Source organism: Lathyrus oleraceus, chromosome 5 (assembly GCF_024323335.1).
Source record: "Lathyrus oleraceus cultivar Zhongwan6 chromosome 5, CAAS_Psat_ZW6_1.0, whole genome shotgun sequence".
NCBI classification, from domain to species: Eukaryota; Viridiplantae; Streptophyta; class Magnoliopsida; order Fabales; family Fabaceae; genus Lathyrus; species Lathyrus oleraceus.
In genome coordinates, this window is record NC_066583.1 from 599,357,191 (window position 1) to 599,363,307 (window position 6,117).

The window sequence follows — 6,117 nt, forward strand, 5'->3', positions numbered from 1 at the left end:
CTTAAGTTTTACGGTCGGTTTCATAGGGCAAGGCATAGGATCTGGGGTAAGAGATAAACATTCGTGAAGGTTATCATCAATGTAGGGTGTTTTATAATTGTCATCTTCCAAAATAAGGGTTGATGGCAATTTTATAGATTTATTTTCTTCTTCTTGTTCTAATTCCCTAATGCATTCTTCGATGATATCTAAGGCATAACAAGAATCTCCTATCACAGGTGCCATAAGAAATTTTGACAATATAAATTCTATCTTCTCTTCACCTACCTCAAAAGTTAGTTTTCCTTTTTTAACATCTATTACGGCTCCAGCAGTCGATAAGAACGGTCTACCTAGGAGGATTGGTATGTCGTCATCTTCTTTAATGTCCATGACAACAAAATCAGTAGGTATAAACAACTGACCCACCCTAACAGGGACGTCTTCAAGTATGCCTATAGGGTATTTAACGGATCTATCGGCTAATTGAAGCGACATCTTAGTAGGTTGTAATTCTCCTAAGTTTAATCTCTCACAAACTGCTAAAGGCATTAAGCTCACACTAGCTCCTAAGTCTAGAAAAGCTTTTTCGATGACATGATTCCCTAAAATACAAGGAATGGAAAAATTTCCGGGATCTTTATCTTTCTTTGCTAACCTATCTTCGGAAATAGAATTACATTCCACGGGTTTCGGATCTTCAAGTCTACGTTTATTCGTAAGTATGTCTTTGAGAAACTTAGCATAAGAAGGTATTTGGGTGATGGCTTCTGTAAAGGGGATTTCTACGTGAAGTTTTTCTATAACCTTAACGAATTTTTGATATTGATTATCGATTTGGGTTTTTTTTAATCTTTGAGGGTATGGTATTGGTGGTTTGTATGGCGGTGGTGGTACATAGGTTTTATTTTTAGGTTCTTCTCCTTTTTCTTGACTTTCCGGGGTTTCAGGCTTCTCTGGTTCCTTTTCCTCACTCCTCTTAGAAGTTTCAGGCTCACTTAATCTAGGGTTTAAAGGCTCCTTATAAGCGGTTCCACTTCGTAGAGTAATGGCATTAGCTTGCCCTTTCGGGTTTTGTTGAGGTTGTCCAGGGAACTGTCCTCCAGGGGTAGTCTGTGGGGCTTGGTTTAAGGCTACCTGAGAGATCTGGGTTTCAAGCATCTTAATATGAGTAATGATTTGATCAACCTTGGTTCCTAACTGGGTAATTAGTTCGTTAACATGGACGCTTTGGTTCATGAACTCTTTGTTTTTCTGTTTTTGAGCAACGATGAAATCTTTTACAATTTCTTCAAAGCTCGGGTTTGGCGGTACAGGTTGCATAGGTTGATTTGTTCTAGGGGCTTGGTAACCTTGTTGTCTCGGAGGTGCGGTATTTTGAATAGGGTTATTATTTTTGTAGGAGAAGTTTGGGTGATTCCTCCATCCAGGGTTATATGTGTTAGAAAATGGGTTCCCTTGGGTATAGTTCACTTGCTCAGTGTTGGTTTCATTTAACAGATTGCATTCGGCGGATTGGTGTCCTTGCGTTCCACATATCTCACAATTCGGCGAAACTGCGGCTACAGTATTCGGAGTTGTACACATATGTTCGACTCTAAGGGCCAACGCGTCCATTTTAGCCTGCATCATGTCTATAGAGCTTAGCTCATGTATTCCTCCTTGGGCTTCCTTCTTTTCCACTGTCGCTCGTTCTACTCCCCATGATTGATGGTTTTGGGCCATATCCTCGATAAGGGCACTAGCTTCAGGGTAAGGTTTATTCATCAGTGCGCCACCAGCGGCAGCGTCGATGGTCATCTTAGTGTTATAATGAAGTCCATTATAGAAGGTTTGGATGATTAGCCAATTCTCTAAGCCATGGTGTGGGCATGCTCTTAATAATTCTTTATATCTCTCCCAGGCTTCGAACAACGACTCTCCTTGGAGTTGGGTAAATCTAGTTATAAGGTTTCGAAGAAGAGCGGTCTTACTTGGGGGAAAATATCTAGCAAGAAAAACTTTCCTAAGGTCATCCCAAGTTGTTATTGAATTGGGTGGAAGGGAATCTAACCATGATAGAGCTTTATCTCTGAGGGAAAAGGGAAATAATCTTAAGCGTATCGCCTCAGGAGAAGCTCCATTGGTTTTAAAGGTGTCTGCTAACTGAAGAAAGTTTTTTAAATGTTGGTTTGGGTTATCAGTAGCGAGACCTGAGAATTGTCTCTGTTGCACTAATTGCAGCAGGGATGGTTTAAGTTCAAAATTATTGGCCGGGATAACGGGGTTTACTATACTGGAACTAGGTTCCTCGTTTGATGGTTGGGCGAAGTCCTTAAGAGGTCTTCGGTTTTGTTCTTCGGCCATAGCTATCCTATTCCTATGGAAAAATAAACGTGCGCGAGCGTAACGTTCAGGTTCAGCTAGAGGGTCTACTAAACTTCCGGCACTGCGAGTCTTTTGCATTGACCGGTGGGTAACAACCTTAGTCTAAACGGTATAACTACAGGGTAATGAAATTTGACGAAATTGGTCCCCGGCAACGGCGCCAAAAACTTGATGCGTGTTTTTCGCAAGTGTACGAATCACGTCAAAGTAATATAAAAGATTATCGAATCCACAGAGACCAAGTGTCAATCTATCAAACCTGTTGTTATGGTGTGTATCTAAGGCAACTATTTTTAAGGGTTTTAATAAGGGTGCAATGGTAAATAAAATTATAATTTTAAATAATAAATAAAGACAGGCTCGAATGTAATTCACGCAATCAATGATAATCCAGTACTTGTTAGTGGAACTACTTATGGGCAATGTTTTCTCCTTTGAAAAGAACTAATTTAACAGGAACTGTCGCTTTCGCGTATTCAGAACCGAGTTGTACTCTCTAATCAACCCCTCCTATTGTCACGGATAAAAAGGTGCGTACTGCGTTAGAGTAGTAAACCTATTTTTAAGAAATATAGTATCTTAACTAAGTTGAAAAGTATTTTAACCTGGACTTCTTAGCAAAAAGAGGTTCTTACGAACCAGAGTTTAAACTTCCTAACGCGTCCGAAAATCGTTTTAAAATCTCTTTTCTTTTTAATCTAAAATCTCCTAATAAACTAGACAAAGCGCTTTTGGCTGTTTTTGAAATAGTTAAAAACAATTACTTGAATTGAAAGATAAAATAGCCCTTAGGTGTTTCCACGAACAATTATACTGATTACTGGTTTAATTACGATCCTCACATTCTAACCTTTATAGAATTAGTTAGACATGATAAAGTAAATATTCTTTTTATAGTTTTTCATAAAAGTAATTTAAAGCGAGTGCGGATAATAAACAAAGTAAAGTGCGAGTGCAGGAAATAAACAACGTAAATGTGCGAGTGCAGGAAATAAACAACGTAAATGTGCGAGTGCAGGAAATAAACAACGTAAATGTGCGAGTGCAGGAAATAAACAACGTAAATGTGCGAGTGCAGGAAATAAACAACGTAAATGTGCGAGTGCAGGAAATAAATAAAAGTAAAATACGAACTTGAATTAAAATGGCGGCAGGATTAACTTCCTCCAGAGTGCTCCAAAAACTCGAACCACAGACAGATTACAGACTCGATCACTCGATTGCAGAGGCACCCCGATGTGGAATGGCAACTGCTTTATAACTGATATATGCCTAGAGAATTCTAATTCTGGATGAAGAAAAACGAAAATCTAAGGTCCTATTTATAGTAAAAACTGAAAGCATGAAATGACAGGGACGCCCCTCCACTAAAAAGTGGAGGTTACTGATTTTGGCCTTGTGGCGCCCGCCACAGGCCTATGGCGCCCGCCATGGTCCCTACAGGGGATGATGGAGTGGGGATCGTGGGTCTTGACGGTTGAGGAGTGGTCTTGAGACGTGGCCACGTCATGGCTAACCCCATGGCGCCCGCCACGGTGGGTGCCGTAAGTGCAAAACGCTGAATTTCTAGGTTTTCGCCCGTTTTCACTCCTTTTTCGCTCCTTTTCCCGATTCAAGCTCCGATTATTATAAAAACCTGAAAACATAAGAAAACAAAGAAATAACAAAGCAAAACAACAATAAAAGCTAAGAATGCATGCGAAATCGGAGTCAGAAATACGGTGAATTTTAGTGTGATCAGCACCCTTTTTCTTTTTTTGCGTGTGTTTTGCTTGACAACTATTAGGTCCGAGTTCCCGACTCCCTTTTAGTCTGTGTGTTCAACCTCTTTGTTTCTTTTGACGTCTCAGCGTCTTCTTGGTGTTTGTGTGACAGCTATTAGGCTCGAGTTCCAAACTCCCTTTTAGTTTGTCAGTTGGAGAACCTTTGGTGTTCGCTGGTTAGCGATTGTTTATTTGTTTGGAGTCGGATGTAAGCCCATCTATTGGCATTCTGTTTCCTGTTTGCTTTTGTTTGGAGTTTAATGTAAGCCCAGCCATTGGCATTCCATTTCCTTGTTTGTTTTGTGGAGTCGGATATAAGCCCAGCCATTGGCATTCCGTTTCCTTGTTGAGTTTCTTTTGACGTCTCAGCGTCTCTGCTTTGTGTTTGTTTCGGCGTGCGTTAGCCGAACTACGGTAGTTATTCTCATTCTAGATGAGATACGTAGGCATAGGATGCGATATCCAAGCGAGCCCGTTTCCCATTTCCCCGAACTACGTTGACTCTGATGTTTGTTTCTGACAAACTACGTAGGCCCAGGATGCGACATCCTGCCGAGTCCCCTTCCTCCATCTTCTTTCACCTGTTTGCTTATTCCAGTGTATGTGCATTCTTTGAGCAGTTTATTAGCAACCTTTTCCTATTCTTTTGAGCGTGGATCCCGTCGAGTACGACGGACGTGAGGGGTGCTAATACCTTCCCCTTGCGTAACCGACTCCCGTACCTTGCAATCTCTGGTTGTAAGACCGTTCCTTTCCCCTTTCGGGTTTACTTCGAGCGTTTCCTTTCCCTCCTTTGGGATAAATAACGCACGGTGGCGGCTCTGTGTTCTTTTCCCGCCGATTGTTTTTCGCGTTGCGACACATAAGACTCAACGTCTTTCCAAATCATCAAACAATAAAAAATGTTCTTTTTCTCATCTCCCCAATCAAATAGCAAATAATTTTAAACCAAATACATATATCTAAAAGGTTCCTGTAGAGTACTACAGATGATTAGGATGCTAATACCTTCCCTTTTTATAACACACCCCCGTACCTTTAGAATCTCCCCCCCCCCCCCATTTTTCTTAGCTTAAGTTTAATCTTCTAGCTTTGCATATACATATTGGGTTTATTTTTGAATCTTTTCCCCTTCCCTTGGATAAATTAAAGTTCGATGGTGATATTTTGATTCATGAGTCAAGTCTAATCAATAGCTTGGTCTCTGATTCTTCACCGCGACAGTATTCATAACGGATCAGTTCATCAATTTATTGCAAAACTCATATTCATTTCAAAATTAGTAACTAACAGTCAATTCACTAACTACATAACACAAACAGTTCACTATCATCATTCATTCACAACTAACCATTAACATTAGGCCAGGCATTTAAACATCAATGCATCTCAATACATTATAAAGCCACACATTCATTCACAACAATGCAACATTAACAGCACAACAATCATAATAGAGAAATTCGAGAAACAACCATACAACCATTCATTAAACCTACACTATTGAATGTGTAATAATATTATCAGCAAGGTAACTCATACCTAACTGATTCCCAAACTGCAAGGCATTTATAACAAAAATTAATTTCATCATGTAAGACCCCAATTTTGTCCCTAAGATCCCTCATGGCATCATATCATATCATATCATTGCCTCAAGGATCATTGTGCACCTTTGCTTGCCTTCTTGTGGGTGGGTTACCTTGTGAGTGTGGTTCTTGATCACCAAGCATGTATTGCATTTGTATATCATTGCTTTTCATTTGTTTACTAACCAAAAGTACAAAAATATTGTCATCTAACCTTGTTTCTTGCAGATGAAGCAAACTAGGTCAAAACAGTCAAATCATTCATTGAGCAATGGATGGTGGCCATTCTTGAAGAATTTGGGCACCATGATCATTCATCAAGAGTTCATATAAGTTGTGACATCATTTGGAATCAAGATCTCAAGAGAAAGAGGCTTGAAATTCATCAAAGCATGGCTCAGTCAGCCAAAGCCCTAGCA

The 6,117-nt window shown here is 40.0% G+C and overlaps 1 non-coding gene across 1 annotated transcript; it reads left to right on the top strand.

Moving 5' to 3' along the window:
* The first annotated feature begins 1,834 nt into the window (after positions 1-1,834).
* Positions 1,835-1,941, top strand: LOC127089592 (small nucleolar RNA R71). The gene has a single exon (XR_007791168.1). It is a non-coding gene; the product is annotated as a small nucleolar RNA R71 (small nucleolar RNA).
* The last annotated feature ends 4,176 nt before the right edge of the window (positions 1,942-6,117 follow it).